At 45.2% G+C, this 23,221-nt stretch overlaps 1 long non-coding RNA gene across 1 annotated transcript in view; it reads right to left on the bottom strand.

Moving 5' to 3' along the window:
* Positions 1-18,308: 18,308 nt before the first annotated feature.
* LOC143809839 (uncharacterized) overlaps positions 18,309-23,221 on the bottom strand; it is a 132,627-nt gene continuing 127,714 nt past the window's right edge. The window contains exons 2-3 of the long non-coding RNA XR_013222480.1: positions 18,549-18,723; positions 18,309-18,467 (exon numbers count right to left, since the gene is read on the bottom strand). This is a non-coding gene — a long non-coding RNA (uncharacterized LOC143809839). The remainder of the gene's footprint in view (positions 18,468-18,548; positions 18,724-23,221) is intronic.

The raw sequence follows: 23,221 nt of genomic DNA, 5'->3' as shown, positions 1-23,221 counted from the left end.
TTGGACGCAGCAAAAATGCAACTTGCTGCGTCCTCTGCGCCCGGACCCGGGCGCCGCAGGGACGCATGCGGCGCAAAACGCAAGTGCGACGCATGTTCATGCGCCCCCATGTTAAATATAGGGGCGCATGACGCATGCGGCGACGCTGCGGTGCCCGACGCTGCGGCGCAGACCGCAAATGTGAACGTAGACTTAGACAGGAAGTATGATTCTATAATAGCCAAGAGACCAGTGTGAAAATTGCTATTTTGTTTAGACATAGATCATTCATAATATGAAAAAAATATTACTTATTAACCCATTATCTACCAATGTCCTTTTTTTGGGACGCCTAATCTTTAGCTTCTAGCAACTAAGATTTTATAATTTGTATAATTAGGTCCAATTTTTTGTGTTGGGTTTGTAAAATGAATGTTTACAAAATAGGAAATCATGTCATTGTAATTTTTAATTGAATATTGGGACGCCCTTTTTTGAAAAATCCGTACTTGAAAAAATTTAGCAAATTATGTTTCTGATTCATTAGGACCCAAATCATTAAAAACCTGTCATTAAATAAAAAAAAAATGAAAATTGCTAATTTGGCAAGTAATGGGTTAAAAAAAATGCATGAAACTTAAAAACCTTTCTTGATGACACATTCTCTTTTTCTCTGAGAAAACTTTATTCTATATTATGCCATCTCTTTTGTCTATACTCAGTATGTGATTCTTACGTGTTAGAATGATAAAGCACAAGGCTTAAAATAGAAGGATACCATTTTGAGAGCCAATTATTCCAAAGCTGATATTTCTGGCATGTTATGTTGGAAGAGGCTGTGTGAGGTCAGCATGTTATAATGACCTCTGAAGTGACGGCTAAGAATGTGATAAACCTAGGTATTCTTCTTTTCTATACCTTTCAACACAATGACATCTAATTTTTTATGTTATTCATTCAAAATAGGTTGGCAAATTAAGATATTTATTTTGTGACAAAAACAGGGGACACGCAGTATGAACACCTCCAAAGACCATCCTTTTTCTTGCATGTGAAAATGGTGATTTAAAAAAAGAAATTACAATTGTACAATTGGCAGAGGGGGCCATCGCCCCGGGCCCCGCTCTCTGAGGGGGCCCACCCGGAGCTACGCTACTGTAACTGTATCGGCGTGCACATCGCGCTGATACAGTAACATTCTGCGGCAGAGCAGGGAGAATCGATCTCCCTGCACTGCTACCCGGCTGCTATGGAGCCCCTGAGCAGGTGGTGGGGGGCCCGATTCCAGTAGTGGGCCCCCTGCCCGTCATCACAGGTTCAGCTGTATCGGCTACATGCCAATACAGCTGACCGCATTGATGAGAGAAGGAGCATTATACTCCCTCTCCCATCATCCCCCTGTCAGCGTCTGACGTCACCGATGCCGACACTGACAGGGGTCGCGATGACGTCACTACCCGGCGCCCACTGTCCAGAGATGTGCGGGCGCTAAGAGCAGCAGAGGAACCAGGAAGAAGAGAGGTCAGTATTTATTTATTTTTTATGGGAGCTGCCTTATACTACAGAGTCTGCCTATGGGGTCTTCCTTATACTGCAGAGTCTGCCTATCGGGGCTTCCATATACTACAGACTCTGCATATTGGGGGTTGCCTTATACTACAGAGTCTGCCTATGGGGGGCTTCCTTATACTACAGAGTCTGCCTATGGGGGCTGCCTTATAATACAGAGTCTGCCTATAGGGGGCTTCTTTATACTACAGAGTCTGCCTATGGGAGGATTCCTTATACTACAGAGTCTGCCTATGGAGGGCTGCCTTATACTACAGAGTCTGCCTATGGGGGGCTTCCTTATACTACAGAGTCTGCCTATGGGGGTTACCTTATTCTATAGAGTCTGCTTATGGGGGTGCGCTATACAATACAGAGTAGGCCTATGAGGAGTGCATTATACTATATGGAGGCCTATGGGGAGTGCATTATACTATATTGAGGACTATCTGGTGCATTATACTATATGGAGGCTACCTACGGGGCCATCATACAGTGTGGAGATTACAGTGAGGGGGTCATCATACAGTGTTGGAGCCATCAAACAGTTTGGGGCTACTAAGGGGTCAGTATACTGTGTGGGTGGTACTATACAGTGAGGGGGCATTATATTATGTATAAGAGAACATCATACTGTGTATAGGGGAGCTGTACAGGGGGAGACTCAGGACATTATTAAATGTAAAGTGGGCACTTATTGTTATAGGGGAACTCAGGTTACTGTGAGTATTAAGAGGGCACACATAGGGCAAAATTACTTTCTAGGGGGCAAAATATGGGCACTCTTTTCTAGGGCACTTGTGCCTGGCATTACTATATTATAGAGGGGTACTTTAGAATTTAGAAGGCACAGAGAACCACACAGCAAGTGCAGTAATAGGGACACATATGGCAGCAGCGGATGAGCATTGGGGTATCAGCAGGATGAGGAGTTTGTGCAGGTTGGGAATAGATGGTGATGGGGCTGGAATATGAGAAGTGAAATGTGTCTTTGTTGTAATCTCTGCAGCCGAGTCGTCGCTGGAAGAAGTTGTCATGTTGGTCTGGGCCAGATGGAAAAGTCAGGAAAAGTGAACGATTCCATCATAAAGAACGTCAGCGGTAAGTCATTATCTGTAACTGTGCTGTAATCTCTTACATGTTCTGTAGGGCGGTATCTACCACTGACCATATGGCGGTAATATCCATGTTGGTCTTTATATAGAGATTTTCAGTAACAGCGTGGTCATCTGCTGAAGTTCTCCTCCACTATTAGGGTGCATCACCGAGTTGTAATCAAGGTTACCTGGTTAGGGGCCCACTGAGAAGTTTCTCCTTCCCCCTGAACCGAAACCCTAGCTACGTCTCTGCAGTTACCTGTATAGTAGGTACAGTACAATTTCAATGAATAGTATTTTGCAAGGTCCAAGTAACATTCTGCAGATAAACGTGGCAATTAAAATAGCCCATTAAGGTTCAGAATTAGAAGGTACTGTAGGTAAAAATGTACCCCTGGCTTACGTGGGGCAGGGTCAAAGCCAACCACATTGAAAAATGTAAACTATTTTTGAAGATGGTCCAGGGAAGCAATGTAAGTATGACATGATGCAATTATGCTCGGCTGGCACCTGCCTGCAGAAGGTTTTTTTTTCAGTATATACATAAAATATTAATTATATAAACTAGGGGCAAGTCACTGAGGGATCAATGATCTATCAGCAGTCTTCATTATAAAATAGCTAATCAGAGCACCACATGAAGCCCCCCACAGGCTGCCCCAAAGCATGTGCATATCATTAACTCAAAACTGAAAATAAAGATTAAACAATAACCACAAGATGAATTTCATCAACTAAGGTATCATTATAATCAGTATAACAGCATCGACCTGACACGGTGTGTAGGTTACTGTGCACAATCCTGTTGACAAGTTACCATTAAATACATTTTTGATTTTGCATGAATTTAGTGGCATCAGATAATCTAGATAATACATCTAGATCAAGAAAAGCATATCTGACAAGATTCAAATTCACTAAATCAAGCGAATTTTTCTAGGAAATTTGATTCTCACCAAAGTTATTCTCCATGAATTGAATGTCCCTTTATCATACTTTGGGATGTGGGGAGCACGCTCTTGCCCTAAGCACACTACAGGAGACATGAATGCTGTGTGGAGGTCCTGGGAGAAAGCAGACTCGGTGAGTACTGGAACAGAAATGGTGAGTGCACGTAGGCGTCCCTGTTGGGAGGAGGGAGAGGGATCATGCAAGGACCCCTCAGCTGTCATTACAGTACCTCCTCTTGTTCACACCCACAAGGAATTTCTGTAGAAGAAGTGGGGCATGAATACTTTCCTTAGGTTGCCACGATCTTTCTTTCGGGAGCAAATCCTTTCCAATATATTAGAAAATAGCTTTTCCCTCTCACCTTCTTCATGACAAGGATACATTCCACCTAAAATACATCTTCGGCGCTGATAGAAGAAGGCGTGGCACCAGGATCTTTTAAGAAGGGACTAAAGATGACTGATTTGAGAAGAAATAGATGGAAGATATTGGGTATGCTTAATGAGGCTGGCAGCTTCAATTTGTAGGACACAGCATTCATTTGTTTGACTTCAGAGAGACAGATAAAACGAGGACCCAATTTGTAGGAAGGGATCTTGAGATGGATGGAATTTAAGGATAGCCGGACCTTGTCCCCATGATGATAACATGGCAGATCCTAGCATCTCTTATCCGCATACCATTTCATAACATAGCTATTAAAGTTATTAAGGTTGAAGGAAGACTTTAAGTCCATCTAGTTCAACCCATAGCCTAACCTAACATGCCCTAACATAATCTCAGATGATTTACGCGATTGTTACAGGAGAGCTCCTACCATGATAAGAGCTTGACCCTGTCGTCATGATGCGCTTTCGTGAAGTGCCGCAGGACGTTGGCCAGAAACTGGTTAACTCTCTCTACTTGTCTATTGGATTGAGTGTGGTATGCAGAAGAGAAATGCAGCACCAAGTTCAGATGTTTGCACAAAGCTCGAGATGCGAATTGGACACCTCTGTCAGACACAATATGAAGAGAAAATCCTTGAAGGTGGAAGATATCCTGGAGAAACTTTTGCACAAGCTCTGGAGGAGATGGAAGGCAAATTGGTAAAATGAGCCATTTTTGAGAAACGATCCAACACTACCCAGATGATGGAGCCCCCAAAGGATACAAGGAAGTCCGTAATAACATCCATGACTATATATTGCCAAGTAGCCGAGGGCACAGGATGTGGTAGGAGTCGGGCAGACGAGAGTTGCCTGGGAGTTTTGTTGCGGCACAGGAAGTACAGGTACAGACAAACTCCATAATATCCTTTCACGTGGTAGGCCACCAATAGTGACGTGAGATGAGTTACAATGTCTTTCTTTGCCCAGCATGACTGGCTACCTTAGAGGAGTGCCCCCATAGCAGAACTAGCATCTTTTCCAATTCTGACACCAAGGTCTTTCCTGGAGGAATTTTGGACAAGTTTACCAGAGCCACCATAACCAGCTTGGACGGCTCAATGATAAGTTGATGTTCCCCCTCTTGGTCGGTGGACAGGAAGTGCCGAGAAAGCACATGAGCCTTGATGTTCTTATTAGCTAGTCGTAAATGCAGAACAAAGTCAAAATGGGCAAAAAATAGTGACCACTGGTGCGGATTCAGTCTTTGTGCGGAATGCAGATAGGCCAGGTTCTTATGGTCAGTATAAATAACAAGAGGATGGACGGCTCCCTCTAGAAGAGATTGCCACTACTTTAGGGACATTTTAATCACCAACAACTCTTGGTGCCAATCAAATAGCTGAGTTCAGGAACAAAGAAGGCCTTGGAGAAAAAAAAATGCAGTTGACCATTCGGCTGAAAGGGTGAGAACAGCTGGTGAATGAGTTGCTGAGAGCGCAGCATCATTCACCAGCGGTGACTTCATGGAGGCCGGGCTGAACTGTGGTGACCTCAGCATGTTTTCCCCCAAACATGGATTACGGTGTGGGACAGAATGACAGACAGGTATGGTATATTATTGTTTTTTTATTTTATTTTTATTACAGGAGATCGAGGGCTTCGGTGGAATTAGGCGTGGTTGTAAGTATGGTTTAATTGAGAATATTAAAGGAGTCTGTGTCATTTTTTCAATTAAAGGATTTTATTCTGGCTGTGTATTTAACACTATATAATTAGCAATGGATAAGTGTCTTATATACGCCGTGGGCTTGATGTCATCTGACAATACAAGGGTGACATCAACCCCACAAATATTAACCCCACTTGCCACCGCTACAGGGCAAGTGGGAAGATCCAGGCAAAGCACCAGAATTGGCACATCTAATAGATGCGCCTTTTCTGGGTAGCTGCGGGCTGCTGTTTTTAGGCTGGGGGGACCTAAATGAATGGCCCCTTACCAGCCTGAGAATACCAGCCCCCAGCTGTGAGCTTTAGAAAGGCTGCCAGGGGGCGTGGCCTATCTGCTGATGGAGTAGGTCTCACAGAGCGGGAGCTCCGTGCCCAGGAACCTTAAAGCAGCTCATATCTCCTTTCCGGCGGCCTCTCTGTCCCTCATAGTGCCGGCATCGTTCCCTGGAGCGGCGGTGAGTGCATGGGGAAATCCAGAGCCGGCACCAGTGATCCCTCCAGGCGGATTATTGATTTCTTGGCAGCCTCCCCTCAGCCGCCGCAGGATCCCAAGATGGCGCCATCCTCACCCAGGGCTTCCCGCTCCTCGCAACGCGGCACTCAAGCGTCGCTATCAGGCGCTACGGCGCTGGAATCTGCGGATGCCCCGGTGACTGCCGCTCTGCTCAGGGGTCTACTTGGGGATCTCAGGACTTCCATACAGGAGGATATGCGTGCTATGCTGGCAGAACTGAAGGGGGAGGTGGTGGAGTTGGGGAACCGCACTGATCGCCTGGAGCGCAAGATGGCGGAGCTGGTCTCCTCTCATAATGAGCTCTGGGACGCACATGAGACTCTGCAAAGTTTGGCCGCTAAAACTCATTCCAAGACCCTGGACTTGGAAGACAGGTCCAGGAGGAATAACGTTAAACTCAGAGGCATTGAAGAATCTATCATGGCAGGGGACTTGAAAGCTTTCTTACAGGACTTTATCTTGGCTGTTCTCCCTCAGTTTGCCTCAAAAGATATTATAATTGACCGTGTGCACCGGGTCCCTAAGCCACCTGGTTTGGGGCCCTCAGTCCCAAGAGATGTGCTCGCACGCATACACTTCTATGAAATGAAAGAGGACTTTCTGCAGGCATTAAGAAAGAATCCAGTTTTACCTGAAAGATTTGCCTGCATCACTGTCTTTCCGGACCCCTCTCCGGGCACTTTGGCTCTCCGTAGAGCTTTTGGACCTTACACTGCTATCCTCAGAGAAAAGGGCATTTTATATCGCTGGAGGTTTCCCACCAAGCTTCTCATCCGTAAAGATGGATCAATCACCACCTGCCTGACTCCGTCTCACGCTGCAACTGCCCTGTCCAAATGGGGCCTGACAGCTCCTGGCTCCCCGGTCCCCGCGGGCCCCCCAAAGCCTGGAAACAACAGAAGTCTCAAGGCCCGTATTGTGCCAGACTGGGAGGTGGCTTGAAGCCCACTGCATCTTTGGTTCCTGGCTTTTTTCCCACACAGATTTGTTTTGCTTTTTTCTCTTTTTTCCTTAAGCTGCGCTGGCTTCCCTTTGGGGGTAACTGCAGCGGTTTTTTTGCCCCATAGGTGAACTGTTTTTTGAATCTCACCTTTTGGACTCAGGATATTCCTGAATGGACCTTGGTTTCTTGGTTTATCTCTTGTCTGTCTTGTTTGTTCTCCCCTCTTTCTTCCCTTCTTCCTGGTTTCCCTGTACTCGTGCTCTAGTCTGTAGGTCACATGTTATTTACTCTCTCGCACAGCCCATTGGTGCTCAGGATATTGCAAGACTGTTTATATACCTTTGCTATGAGTATTTTGTAATATTCAATTAATGTAAATGGCCTCAACTCCCCGGGCAAGAGGTCTATTGTCTGGCGGCAGTTGGGTAAATCCCGTCGGGACATTTTATGTCTTCAAGAAACGCATTTATTGGAATGTGACAATGTTAGAATGTACTCAGGTTTATATCCGCACCAATTCTTTGCAAATGGTCCGTCAAAAAAGGCGGGGGTAGCTATTTTGTTTAGTAAAGCTAATGCTTTTCATTTGATCCGTTCAATAGTGGATCCGATGGGTAGGTTCATTGTAGTTCTCTGTCTTATTAATAATGCCCCTTACACATTGCCTCAGTCTATGCTCCCAATGCAGGTCAGCTTAAGTTCTTGGAGGGTTTTTTTCAAACTTTGCACGACATTCAACATGGTCACAAACTGATTGCTGGGGATTTTAATGTTCCAATGTCTAAAGTGTTGGACTGTTCTGCCACCTCCTTGTCTAGGAGTGAGGCAGGGCCGCTAATTAACTCTTATAATTTGCATGATATTTGGAGATATCTGCATTGCGGCGAGAGGGACTACACGTTCATGTCACCCAGACACGGTTCCTATAGTAGGATTGACTATGTGCTGGTGAATGATGTGGCCCTCCCTCACTGCATTTCAGCAGATATAGGTAGTATCACTTGGTCAGACCATGCCCCGGTGTCCCTTACTCTGAGAGACCCTCTTGCTATCAGGCCTCCCTCACATTGGCGTCTCAATACTCATCTTCTTGCAGATCAATTAAACTCCCAGTTTACGGAAAGAGCCTTGCAAGAATTCTTCTCCTCCAATGATACCCCAGATGTACAAGATGATACCCTCTTGTTCGCCCACAAGGTGGTGGCTAGGGGCTGCTTTATCAAAATGGCTGCAACAGCCAAGAGGAAATATAATTCGGCTCTTCAATTTGCCCTAGACGAAATAGCTCACCTCGAATCTGCCCATAAAGTGTCTCCTACCCCGGCGCTTTTTTCTGATCTCTCTAAGGCCCGCATGCATGTTCGCCATTTGCTTCTATATAAAGCTGAGAATGCCTTGAGGAAAACCAGAGCCAAATTCTATGCAATGGGAGACCGGGCAGGTGCTGTTCTGGCTAGGCGTGTTAGGAGGAGAGAGGCCCAATCCAAGATTCCATTCCTGCTTGGGTCTGACGGTTCCCGTGTTTATAATCCTATCCATATTGCTGAGGAGTTTGCTTCCTATTATTCCTCACTCTATGATCTTGGCTCCGACTCGGGAGTCCCTCAGCCCTCGCAGGAGCTAATTTTGGCGTTCTTGGAAAAAGCTAATCTCCCTTCGGTCAGCGTCGAGCAGCTTTCCTTTCTGAATTCTCCCATTGTTGAATCTGAGCTATCTCAAATTATCAGGGATGCTAATAAGTGTTCTTCTCCAGGACCAGATGGTTTTCCTTTTCTTTACTATGCACAGTTCTTCTCTGTCCTCTCCCCTTACCTTCTACACTTATTTAACAACTGGGTGTCGGTAGGTAGCATCAGGGCTGAGGGGTTGGATGCTTCCATTGCGACTCTTCCTAAACAGGGGAAACCCACAACGTCCCCGGGGAATTTTCGCCCCATAGCCCTCCTGAATTGCGACGTTAAAATCTATGCCAAAATTTGGGCCAATAGATTGCTATCGGTGCTCCCCAGCCTTATACACCCCGACCAAGTTGGGTTTGTTCCCGGGAGACAGACCAGAGACGGTACTAGGCGTCTGATCGATCTTCTGGATGTGGTGGAGAGGGAGCATCTCCCCAGTGTATTCCTGTCTCTTGACGCCGAAAAAGCGTTTGACAGGGTGCACTGGGGATATATCGAGCTCACGCTGGAAAAATTTGGGATTACTGGGCATATCTCCAAAGCCGTCATGGCTTTATATTCCAATCCCTGTGCGTCGGTTCGCTTGGCCAGTTTTAAATCTCGGACGTTCCCCATTTCGAACGGGACTCGACAGGGCTGCCCCCTCTCCCCCCTTATCTTTGCTCTGATCATGGAGCCTTTGGCTGCCATGGTTAGACAAAGTGCAGACATAAAAGGGGTGAGGGTTGGGGGAACTGAACACAAAATTGGACTCTACGCTGACGATGTGGTTTTGACATGTACCTCGCCTCTAGTTTCGTTGAACGCGATCACCTCGATTTTAACCCAATTTTCTGCGGTATCATATTACAGACTTAATCTGACTAAATCCATAATTTTTCCCCTCTTCCTCCCGGTTGCTCTTCAAATTCAAATTCAATCTAAATATGCTTTTATTTGGGTCCCTATGGGCTTTTCGTACTTGGGCATCTGGATAACTAGGTTGGATGACATCGTTCGTTCTAACTGTGAGGAAGCTCTTTCGGAGATTAGGAGGGGCATGGAACAACTATCGAGCTCTTCGCTTTCGTGGATGGCCCGTATACAAACTTCTAAAATGTTATTCCTCCCTAAAATTATTTATCTATTTCGGTGCCTTCCCCTTTCCATCCCCCTCGAAATATATCTCAGCTTTCCAATCGATCATTGATCGGTTTATCTGGAACAAAAAACCTCACAGGGTCAAGCGTCAAGTTATGTCCCTGCCGTACTCTATTGGTGGGTTGGGCGCTCCTTTGATTCAGTCTTATTATAGGGCGGCGGTTCTAGAGCCTCTTAAATTATGGTGGGAGGGGAACTCACTTTTACCCTGGGTTCTTATTGAATCCCATTTTGCCCCCAAGAACTCTCTTAAATTGCTTTTGGAGCTCTGGTTGCTTCGTGTCTCTCTTTGTGGCCCTTCTCTTCGTACTATCAAGACTGCTTCTAAACTTTGGGCGTCACTTTGCACCTCTCATCTCTTGTTTATGTATGACTATGTCTCTCTGCAAGCCTTGGAATATGCTATTGGGCACACTTCTCTGTCCTCCTGGGTGAGGCGCGGAGTGCACGGGGTGGCTGACCTGTTCGGCTTGGACGGCCTGTTGTCGTTTGAGGTCCTTGCAAGTAGATTTTCTCTTTCTAACAGAGATTTTCTTCATTATCTACAACTTCGTAGTTTCCTTAGGTCGCGTCGGTTGTTTGGTGCGCCCCCGCCTCTGTCGGAGGACCCGGCTCACCGGTTCTTCAGACCAGCCACCATAGTGCCCCATGGCATCTCTATTCTCTACAAGGCTCTTATATCCCATGATATTCCTGATAAGCTTCCTTTTATGATTTCCTGGGAGTCCTCGCTGGTTTTCGAGGCTTCCCTGGAAGACTGGCAGTTTGCCATGGTGCTTCCTTCTAAATTTTCCTCATGTCTAGGCCATTTGGAACAGTCTAAAAAGATCCAGCTTCAATGGTATCTTACCCCTGTTCGTCTTGCCAAATTCAGTCCCTCTTCCTCCCCTTTCTGCTGGAAGGGGTGTGGGGCTATTGGCTCCGGCTCCCATGTCTGGTGGTCCTGCCCGCAGGTTCAGGTCTTCTGGCGCCAGGTAGAGTCCTTGATCACGGAGGTAACTCGCCTTCTCCTTGTCTTGAGTGGGCATCTAGCTGTTCTGGGTATTTCCCTCATAGAGTTCCCCTCCCCTCTCCGTCCTATGATCTCTAACATTCTGATCGCTGCCAGGCAATGTATTGCGAACCACTGGAAATCTCCTAATCTTCCCTCTAGGGCCGAATTGGTTTCTAAAATTAATCTTCACTTCAGTTATGAAGCAATTACGGCTCAGGGTCTCCCTAAGAAGAATAAGGTCCTCTCTTGGTGGGATCCTTGGGTGTCCTCAGCTTATGTATCCCCGTCCGCCGTTACTCTCATCTAATAGTTATATATTGGAATATGTGATTTGTTTTACACTGTGGCCTTGTATTTCTGTATTGGATATGCTGTGGTCTCTGGTCACTATGTACTTTGTTTTTCCCTCTTTTCCCCTTGCTTCCCTTTTCCCTCTCCCCTCCTTCCTTTCCCCTGCTGGAGATATTTGTTGTGTTATGTACCTCTCTTTTTTGCTTAATAAAAAGTTAATTGGTTAAAAAAAAAAAGAAAGGCTGCCAAAAATGGAGGGACCCACGGCGTTTTTTTTAAATTATTTATTTAAATAATTAAAAAAACAGCATGGGGACCCCTCTATTCTTGATAACCAACCTTGCTGAAGCTGACAGCTGAGGGTTGCAGCCCCCAGTTGTGAGTTTTGTCTGGTTGGTTCAGGAAAATAGGGGAAAACCACGTCGGGTTTTTCATTCATTTCATTATATCTCTGGCAGCGGCTGAGGAAAACCCCGATCATCCGCTCCTGCTGTCACTGTTATTAGCGGCAGCAGCATGTGTGGGATGATGAGGGTAAGAGTCTCAAAAACACCCACCTGCTGTCATCATTCGGACTTTAATATAACTCTCATCATTCTCCTCTGCTCGTGCTGATCGCCAACAGAGTAGGGGAGAATGATGAGAGCTGTCTTCAGCACTGTAAGACTATTCTTACTGAGTGTGTTGGGGGACACTCGCTTGGCCGCGATATTCAGCACGCGGGCACGGTTTTTTAAAACGAAACAGTCCATACGGTTTATTATACCTCATAAACCATACCGTGAGCAGTCCATTTACATACTGAACCAGGACCTCACTTTAAGTTTCAGGCCCTTACTCTGTGGCAACTAAACACGCTGGTCCTCACTGACCAGTTGCCGAGGGTTACCACACAGTTCATGTTACAAGCACCGACAGTTTATGGAGGTACCTTATGGGAGCTCCTGCTCCTTCTGCTGACTCCTTGTCAGACCTCTCTCCTGGGGAAACTGCCTTACGGGGTTCACCAACTTGCCTGGCCGGCACACATCAGTCAGCCCAGAGCCACCGAAGGCCGGTAGCTTCCCCAACACCGATCACCGATCATCCAGGTCCCCAGTCTCTCAGGTGCTCCAAGAAGACTCCACTCACAGGAGCACTTAACCCAGACTGTCCAGGACCATGATCACACTGTGGTCTTCAGAACGTCCATCCCACCTGGGACCGTCCAACACAGAGGCATGTGGCCTGTCTGGGTGCTATTCAGGACTTAGTCCAACACCACAGGCCACCAGGTCCAAACCATGTGCTTTCCAGGAAGCCTCCTCCCAGGTCTTCCAACACAGGCTTCCAGGACCTTGCACTTGGACCATTCAGATCCAAACACTGGAACCACACAGGAACCACACAGGAACCACACAGGAACCATGTGACCCACACCCTGGCCACATTATGTACCCGTAAGCACACCCACAGTAATGGATCACCTGGGCTGGTCACGTGATCCTGACATCACTGCAGGTTGATTCTCACGGCCTCAATACGACTCCGTGCACATACCGGGGAGACCATACAGCGCCCCCTACCTGTTACAGGGGTCACTGTATCACATATCCCCCCCCTCTGTTCAAGCTTGTGGGGTTGAACACCTGTCATACACGTGGGGTCACGAGACATGTCACGCACGTTACCTTGCTCTACCAGTCGAGAGAACCGTCTCAGTCGGTTTTGAGCATCACACACAACCATCCAGTTGTCGAGTTTACCCCGCCCCCAGCGGTCAACATGTAGGCCTTGAGCTTTGGCCCTTAAGTCACAGTCTGTCTGTGTCACCAAACGTTTAGTCAAGTTTGTCTCTTTGCTCAACCTTTCTCTCCAGGGTCGCCACCCACGGTAGGTGCGGTCATTAGTGCCACTTACAGTCGAGACTAGCAACTGACCAGAGTCTGACCCTCCATCACTACGTCTACTACTGTTCATGCTCCTTAGCTTTGTACAGTGAGTAGAACTGCCACTTTCAGATATTCGACCACTTTGTCTCTCTGAACATCCTGGGTGGTCAGCCATTCCATTCTTTGGAGGGCCCCTTTTGTTTCCTTTTCCTTGGGAAGAAGGCGGCCGCCACCTTAGGTTCTGCAGCTGTTTATTGACCTGCCGTCTGTACAGTCTTAGGTGCTCTACTTCTCTCAGGTATGCCATGCGATACCTCAGGAGCATCCGGATATTCCCTAGACTCTCCTTGGACCCGACAACCAGGAATGACACCATCCCATCTTCACCCACCTGGGCCTCGTCATCAGCCGGAATCCTTAGTCTCTTCACACCGGATTTATCCACCATCTCCTGCATCACTTTCCCAAATCTGCCAATGAGCTTCGCTACCAGAGCTCTGGGCACTTGGACTGTGTCCTCTACCAAGCCCAGATGACTTTGAGCTTTCCTGGCTTGCTCCAAACAACGAGTGGCCTCATTATTCCTCAACAGGATCATCTGTTTCGTGCGGAGGCACTGTAGGTGCATGTCCCTCAGGACAGCCACCCTCTTCACTGTGACTTCCTTAGTAGACAGTACCACCAACTGTTTCGTCTCCAGTGCCCAGTGCACACTACACGCTTCTACTGCCTTTTTAAAGGCCTCATGCACACCCTCAGTGGTACATGCATCTTGCGCCTCTTCGGGTACATCTATCACGCACTTGAAGAGCGGAGTCTCACTTTCTTCAGGAACGGACGGCTCCTGCTTTGCCATGGACCTTTCCATCAAGACACCTGTCACAACCGGGTGACTATCTTGTTCCGCTTTTAGCGCCAACTCCTCTTCAGCTTTACCCTCTTCCAGACCCCTGGTCAAGATGGGCATTAGCAGCTTCACCTCGTTACCACTCTGGTACTGGCACGGGAAGTCTGCGACCACCACCTCTTTCTCTTGTAGAGGGCCTTTTAGTGCTTCTCTGAGCACTACAACGTCTTCATTTAGGGTCTTATACATACTTTGCCAAGTGAACAGGTGACCTCTGAGCTCAGAGACTTCCTTCTCCAGCTCATCCACCCTGTGCTCAGCAACTTGTCTCAGGACCCTTTCTCGTTCAACATGGTCTTTCACCGTCTCTTTAATCAATTCTATCTCGCTTTTCCCATCCTCTGGATTGGTGGAACATCCATCACTTGAGGAGGTATCTACTTCAGGCACCACTTCCTTGGTGGCCTCCTCCACTTCTGCACCCTCAGACTCTGCACTGTCAGGGTCGGCCCTCTCTTGGGTCTCAGCGGTGACATCATTAGGTTCGTTCCTTTTCCCTGGGACTTCAGAGTACTTCATACACCCCAGGTCCTTGGCATCTTCCGTCAATTCTTCACACGGAACAACTGGTTCAGCCCCTTCGCCTCTCTTACGTCTCCGGCGACGGGAGGAAGACTTGCCATTTGTACCCGAGTCAACCTTATTGCACTCTTTTCCACTGGCATCACCGTCTGAATGAGAGTCACCGTCTGAATGGGAGTCACCACCAACCGTCACCACAGGTCCTGGACCCCGTCCTCCACCCATCACCACAGGTCCTGGACCCCATCCTCCACCCGTTACCACAGGTCCTGGACCCCATCCTCCACCCGTCACCACAGGTCCTGGACCCCGTCCTCCACCCGTTACCACAGGTCCTGGATCCCGTCCTCCACCTGTCACCACAGGTTCTGGACCCCGTCCTCCACCCGTTACCACAGGTCCTGGACCCCATCCTCCACCCGTCACCACAAGTCCTGGACCCCGTCCTCCACCTGTCACCATGGCACATGCGCTTGTTACTGACCATGGCTTGTCACAGTCACCCCCAGAGTCTGTGTCGCTTTCTGTCTGGGTGTCAACTCCACTTGTTTTATCCACCAGACCACTACTAGCCGTATTGTGGCACACTTCAGGTGACGTCAGGTTAGTTAGTTGGGCAGTCGCACCTTTTCCCTTGGTCAGGCCTACCTTAGGACTGTCAACTCTAGGGGGCGCCTTCTCAACATTACTACCTCCCATCCACATTATATCCACAAACACTTCACCCTTTTCCCACAGTGCTTCCAAATCTTGCCCTATTACCATAGGACACGGCAAGTTCGGGACTACAGCCACCTCATGGTATGTGGAAACCTCCGCTGCGACAATGTAGATAGTGGCTACCTGGAGATATTTAGTGTCCCCAGGTGACACAGAATTTCCTGGAAGGGTTCTCGGCAAAGACGCTTCTCTCCCCGGGTCTATCAACGCCCGCACACACTCTCCATCCAGCCAAAAAGAACACAGTCGTGACTCCTCACTGATTGCCGCCCCTTTTTTGGCTCCACCCCCTTTTCGGACAAGTCCTCTGCTTTTTGACACCACCCCCATTCGGGATTCAGCCCCCCTTCGGGATTCCACCCCTTTTTGGGCCATTACCCCTGTTCGGGTTACCGCCCCTTTCTGGGACTCCGCCCCCTTTTGGGCAATCATCTCCATTTGGGGTCACTGCTCACTATTAGGGACACTCCCCACCCTGGGATACACCCCGTGAACTTCCCCACTCAGGCCCCAGTTCGCACAGTACACCCCTTTGTCTCTGGGCTTGTACTGGCCCTTTAAGAGTCAGCTCAACTTGGAGGAAAAGGGAGAGGAAAAAAAAATTTTAAATTTTTTTTTTCTTCTTTTATATGTCACTACACCAGCTCTTGCTGGTACTGCCACAGCTCCCGCTGCAGTCACATATAACCGGCACCTCCGGCTGCCAACCACAAGCCACTGCAGCTCCGTCTGCTGTGGAACCTCTTGCTGGAACTTGCAGCTACGCCTCACAAGGCTCTACCGCCGACTTCGTGGACCCGCCAATCCACAGGACGCCGCTTGTCCCCTTCGTAACCCCGCCGAGTTACAGCCAGACGCTTGTCAGCTTCGTAACCTCGCCGAGTTACAGCCAGACGCTTGTCAGCTTCGTAACCCCGCCGAGTTACAGCAATTAACTCCCACGTGTGCGTGCTGGATCGTTGCCCGCATTCGAGCACCAAATGTAAGACTATTCTTACTGAGTGTGTTGGGGGACACTCGCTTGGCCGCGATATTCAGCACGCGGGCACAGTTTTTTAAAACAAAACAGTCCATACGGTTTATTATGCCTCATAAACCATACCGTGAGCAGTCCATTTACATACTGAACCAGGACCTCACTTTAAGTTTCAGGCCCTTACTCTGTGGCAACTAAACACGCTGGTCCTCACTGACCAGTTGCCGAGGGTTACCACACAGTTCATGTTACAAGCACCGACAGTTTATGGAGGTACCTTATGGGAGCTCCTGCTCCTTCTGCTGACTCCTTGTCAGACCTCTCTCCTGGGGAAACTGCCTTACGGGGTTCACCAACTTGCCTGGCCGGCACACATCAGTCAGTCCAGAGCCACCGAAGGCCGGTAGCTTCCCCAACACCGATCACTGATCATCCAGGTCCCCAGTCTCTCAGGTGCTCCAAGAAGACTCCGCTCACAGGAGCACTTAACCCAGACTGTCCAGGACCATGATCACACTGTGGTCTTCAGAACGTCCATCCCACCTGGGACCGTCCAACACAGAGGCATGTGGCCTGTCTGGGTGCTATTCAGGACTTAGTCCAACACCACAGGCCACCAGGTCCAAACCATGTGCTTTCCAGGAAGCCTCCTCCCAGGTCTTCCAACACAGGCTTCCAGGACCTTGCACTTGGACCATTCAGATCCAAACACTGGAACCACACAGGAACCACACAGGAACCACACAGGAACCATGTGACCCACACCCTGGCCACATTATGTACCCGTAAGCACACCCACAGTAATGGATCACCTGGGCTGGTCACGTGATCCTGAAATCACTGCAGGTCGATTCTCACGGCCTCAATACGACTCCGTGCACATACCGGGGATACCATACAGCGCCCCCTACCTGTTACAGGGGTCACTGTATCACAGCACCTACTGCCGGGTAATAGCTCTTACTGTAGCGGTTCTTCCCCAGCAGCTATCCATGTGGTATTGATGCGGCACACAGGCGGCGCACAGTTGCCACACGTGTGCCACAAGTATTACATTCACAACAGACGGACACACAGACACGGTTATCTCCAGTACCATTTTGTTCCGGTACCGGAAATAGGACGTGTGAAATCAGCCTAACAAGTATTGATGTAACAAGTATTGTGATGTGTAAAGGAAATGATACATGGTTTTCTAATTATTTTAAAAATATAAATCTGAAAATTTGACGTGCATTTGTAGTGAGGCCTCTGTAGTCTGATACGCTTTAAAATCAGTTTTCTTTTTTTAATCTCTGTCTTGTAGTATTTGTTATCTGTTTCTGCAAGTAATTGTTAAAAATGATGCAAGTGGTTTGTGAATTTTGAGTAAAAGCAAAACTGCTCCTTATTTTCATCTTAAACCTTTTTTTGCCTCTCTTTAGTGCAAAAAGTTTCATGTTGTACATAAAATCCCTCTTGAGTACATTTGCGCAAAACTTTGCTCAAACACTCTAAAAAGTCACAATTGATAATTTAGCAGAAAACATCTTTAAACCCCAAATTTCACCAACATTGGCCAACATAAAAAATAACACTGGCGAGAAGATATAAAATAGACTTTAAAAACGTCACACATTAAGAGATGAACAAATGAAAAACAGATTAAAACACCAAAAAACACCAAAAAACTGAACAAGAAAAAGGCAAATGTAATACTCTGTTGGGCCCTGTGTGAGTGAAACCTGCCAAAATGTTTCACTCGTGTTGGAGAAAAAATGGGAAGCAGCACAGCAGATGATTTTATTAAAATCACAGGGACACAACATTAGCGCACTTATTTTTTAACAAGAAAAGCTGGTTGAAAAATGCTATTTTTTAAAATAAGCTGCTTTTTGGCCTGTCTGTAATTGGATGCATTTTCAGACGATTTCCCCAAATTATCTTCAGAGTGTAGCCAAGTGTCCTGCTTCTGTGTCCTGGTTCTTTTGTCTGAAGCTCAGAACCTTGGGCCAATGATGGCAGGTGGTTGGAGAGAACAATGGCATATTATTAAAGGGAACTTTGGAAGGGATCATGCTGGAAGAAGAAAGCTGTATTCTCGGTCATTTTTATTCGTAAACTATTTTTTGCCAGAGACAGATGAACAGTAAAACAGCAAGTGAGAGAGAACCAAATAAACAACAGCTGAAAGAGCTATTAGCATCCTTCTTCTACATCTGTTTTCTCTGCAGCCTTTAACTGCTCACCCCATAACCTGCACCAAAAAGAGAGAGCGACAACTATAAAAACAATCTGGCTATATTTAAAGGTTTCCCTATAGCTAATCAATACTTACTGCAGATACCATCCATTAGTCGGGCATTCCAAACTTCACTGCCCTTTACATTACAGAAGGCAATCGAATAGCAAGAATGTGTATTTCATTTTCTGCTTGTATTATATTGGCTCTATTGCAGAACGACAGATCTGTCTGGACAGAACACCGCATGTTTTCCATATTTTCCAGGTTACTGTAGACAGTTAAACAATAACATAAGAGTGCTTGGTAAACATATGTTAATTATTACTTATGGCATAAATAAACATTAAGCCCAAAGGCCAAACCATCATATTTGTCTATTCCAGGAGATAGGTATTAATGAGTCAATAGGAAGTGCCTTCCAGCCATTGAGACATATTGCTGCTATTAAAGGTCTCTAAAGCCAAACAAACAAATAAAACCCAATTGTTTGTATTTCATTATTTTTTTTCACATAGACAGAAAAATACATTGGCCCTATGTGAAGTGTTCTAAGGAATCTCATAAAGGTATATACCCAGATGTAAATTTGTTCTATACATGATAACGTTGTTGTTTGGACAATATATTTACCGCATCACTCCACAACATATTGCCAGCAAAAATTGAATCAGAAAACTTCTTCAACAGCAAATCATGGCATTAGTAGACCCAAGATAATGCCTATCACCCTAGTGTCTTAGCAGTACCATTTATCCTAATGATTCGAACGCCAGTGCTACCAAGACAGGGGAAAACCAGCAAACTGTTAACACATTTTACAGCGGATTCACAAAAAATCACTAAATAAAAAGACATGCAAAAATAAAAACATACAATGTAGTTGTTTAAAAAGCTGTTTTTTTTTAACTGGATGAATTGTGAGTGTTATTTTGGAATACGTTTAACTTAAAGGGGAGGTTCGGCACCTAAAATGTATTTTCTATCTCTCCTTACACCTTAACTACTTTTGTAATTTGCTTGATTACACAATACCCTACATTTCTCCTTACACTTTTTTTCACTGTACTTCCTGTGGTGTGTACTTTGAGAGGAGCTTCAAACATGACATCACAGGACACTGGGAGTGCACTCACTTTCCGCAGCGTCCATCGCCCCTCCTGGAACAGGATGTTACCAGGGGCAGTGCTCCTGTTACTCAATAGTTCTTTGCATCACCACCCTCTGAAGACTTTCTGGATCCTGGGTAGTGGACGCTGTCAGAGATGTGAGTGCAGCGCCGGCTCCCTGCTTTAATCTCCGCTTTTTCTGTACCTTCTAATTGTAAAAGACATTGGCAGGGGCAGAGAAAAAAGCATTGAGTGACACCAGAGCCATCCCACAGCTTCTAGCACTGCCCTCAAACAAGTCGTCATCAGGGGGTGATAGCAGTGTATCACACTCACTGCGTCTGTCTGCGCCTCCTGCTGATGTGTTTCTCAGAAGCTAGAGCGGCTGTGGAGATAGAAGTAAAGTGTCTGTGCTGCATTCACATCAGACACAGTGTTAATTACCTAGGATCCAGGAAGTCTTCAGTCAGGGCGGCGATGCAAATAACTAGTGGATAACATTTGTGCTGCCCCCTGAGACGTCCTGTTCCACTAGGGGCAATAGACACTGCAGGGAGTAAGTACAGCCCCAACCTACTGTGCGGTCATGTTTGAGACTTGTCTCAAACAAAATGTCCCAGGAAGTACGGTAAAAAAACCACAAAGATTAGGTAGGTATGGAAAAGTGTAGTGTGTTGTGAAATAAATGAAATTACAAAAGTGGTTCGAGTGTAAAGGTAGATAGTTAGAAAATACATGTTAGATGCCAGACCACCCCTTTAACCCCCTACCAATATACCCACAGTTACGTCATATACTGGCTCCCATACGGGCTCAGCAACTGAGACCAGATCTTTCCTGGTAGGTGATGGCTGTGACATTTAGCAAAAATCAGATCTATCAATATACGAAACTAATTAATCCCATCTGTAAACTCTGTAATGATAAATTGCCAGAACCGCGTTTTTCTTTGGCCAGTACTGCAAATAAAATTCAATAAGAGGCGATCAAAGCATTGAATCTACCTCAAAATGCTGTGAATACAAATGACGGCTCAGGGAGCAAAAACAAGCCTTCACACTACTCTATCGACTGAAAATTGAAGCGTTACGGGTCTTGTAAAAGGGGGATAAAAGCTTTTTTTTTTTTTACAAATTTCCAAATTTTTTTCATTACTAAAATAAAAAACATATAGTAAACACTGTTAATAAACAAAAACAAAAACAGTTTTAGAATTGTGCTTTTTTTTTACATTTTGACACACTTGAATCTTTTTCTAGCTTTTCAATGCATCAGAAGAAAAAATAAGTTGTGTTAAAAGTACAACTCGTCCTGCAAAAAAACAAGCCCTCATATGATTACGTGAATGGAAAAGTAAAAAGGTTATGACTCTAAGAATAAGGGGAGGACAAAACAAAAATGCGAAGGCGGAAAATAGTCATGTCTGGAAGAGTCTGACAAACTTTCATATCTTTATGGGGAGAAATAGAGAAAAACAGCAATTTTACCATTATTTTAAGGCTTTGAATTGTATTTATTTAAATAGTTTACTTTATTTTGTATGTCAGTATGATTACTGCAATACCAAATTAATATAATTATCTTTATATATTCTTACTTTTGTGCAATAAAACCGTAGAAAATATTCTGACTCATGAGTTTTCCATTTTACTGTCGATGGAGCTGTTTGAGACATTATTTTTTGTGTGACAAACTGTAATTTTCTTTGACCATTTTGTTGAATGTACAAATTTATGATCATTTTTATTACTATTTTTGTGAAGAAGAATAAACAAAAAAGCCATTCTTCTTTTCTTCATACCAATCACCATTTAGCATATTCATTTAAAAATGTAGGTAAATATGACACTAACAATATTACATTTATACAGTTTTTTATGATTTACTACTTTTGTTCAAAATAAAATGTCACTTTAAAAAGAAATATTTTTGGGGGTTAATTTTTTGTTTTCTCGCAGTACTAAATTTGTTGGAGTGGAATTGATTTCTACTCAAACTTCACAAACATCCGTATTCTCCAGAACATAAATTTTATTTTTGTAATTTGGTTAAAAAGGTTAAATCCCCCCCCCCCTCAAACTAAAAAAAAAAAATACTCAGCACAGCACTCACCTGTCCTGGCAACCCTATTACCTGCCCTTCTTGTCGTCAAGGCCTCTGATTTCCACAGTTGCATACCGGTGTCTTCCCTCTAGAACAAGACTTGCAATAACGACTAAGCCTTGGAAATCATGGCGCGTTGTGATGTCACGGTAAATCTTGTTCTAGACTGAAGATAAAAAGCTTCAAAGAGCTGATGTTATGTCATGCCTCAACATCTGAGGCCTATTCACGGCCAGAAGCCCTCTTCTAGAGTGAAGACTTCAGCACATGTATGCCAAAAGAAGAGACCCCCAAGGACCATAGGGGTGGACACCGGAAGCAGCTGGGTTGTCCCTACTGGTGATCGGTGAGGTATTTTTTTGTTTTTTGTTTTCACATGTTACATTTAATATCCTCTGGGTTCTGATTAGATCCCAAAACATACTGTAAAAGAGAGCATTCAATTTGGGGAGGATAACTTGCTATGAATTAAATTTTTATCTGAAATCTGATTTGTCTAATTCAAATCTCGCCAGATTCGTTCACCGCTACTCAGTCCTTTTCTATCTTTCTTCGACGACTTTGCTTATTCATATGTTTTAGACACATTCATGAAATGTGACTTTTACCAAATGTTGCATTTTTTTTTGCTGCATATCACTCTAGTTTCCCCCAGGAATAAGGTTTCCGGAGCAATTTTCAATTTGACGCATTTTGCAACTATTTAAAAGATAATTAAAAAAAAGTTAAAAAAAGTGATTTCAATAAATTGCAAATGATTAATCAGACCATGTGGGCCCAATTCATGATTTCATGATTGAATTTGCACATGTTTTTTATCTAGTTTTTGGTGTTTTTTAGCCTGTCTTTATTTGTGGCTCATTCATCAATTGAAATGAATTTTTAAAAATTTGCTATATTTTTGCGCAAATTATCTCCAGTCCCCCTCTGTAGTGATTTGTATATCTGAAACTTTTGAGCAAAATATTGTCATATTTTAGCAGTGCATGCAACTTTTTTTGTTATAAAAATACGCAAAGCAGGTTAAAGTCAAGAATAAATAGCACTTTTTATTTTGCTAAAAATTCACGAAACACGTGTGCTATTTTGAAGGTTTTGGGACTAAATATTCAATGATTACCACTAGAGAAAAAGAGAAAAGTACCTTAAACCCTCTTCCCATCAATGATGAATTCGACCCTATGTGTTAGAATTATAGGCCAACCAAAAATATCACTCTTCAAATACTGTATTAAACACAAGTAAATTATAATAATTGTAACTGCAAATAATTATAATGGATTGAAATAATGTACTAAATAGTATAACCTGTTCTAAACCAGCAGTAAAATATTTACGCTGCTCTTAACAACACAACATGCCAGTGTCTTCTATGTGAGTAAAATTATTCCTTACATCACAAGTAGTGTTGAGCATTCCGATACCGCAAGTATCGGGTATCGGCCGATACTTGCGGGTATCGGAATTCCGATACCGAGATCCGATACTTTTGTGGTATCGGGTATCGGTATCGAAACAACATTAATGTAATAATGTGTAAAAGAGAGAATTAAAATA

Source organism: Ranitomeya variabilis, chromosome 2, assembly GCF_051348905.1.
Source record: "Ranitomeya variabilis isolate aRanVar5 chromosome 2, aRanVar5.hap1, whole genome shotgun sequence".
NCBI lineage: Eukaryota > Metazoa > Chordata > Amphibia > Anura > Dendrobatidae > Ranitomeya > Ranitomeya variabilis.
The sequence above is the reverse complement of the archived record's forward strand: the minus strand, read 5'-3'. Positions and strand labels throughout refer to the sequence as shown.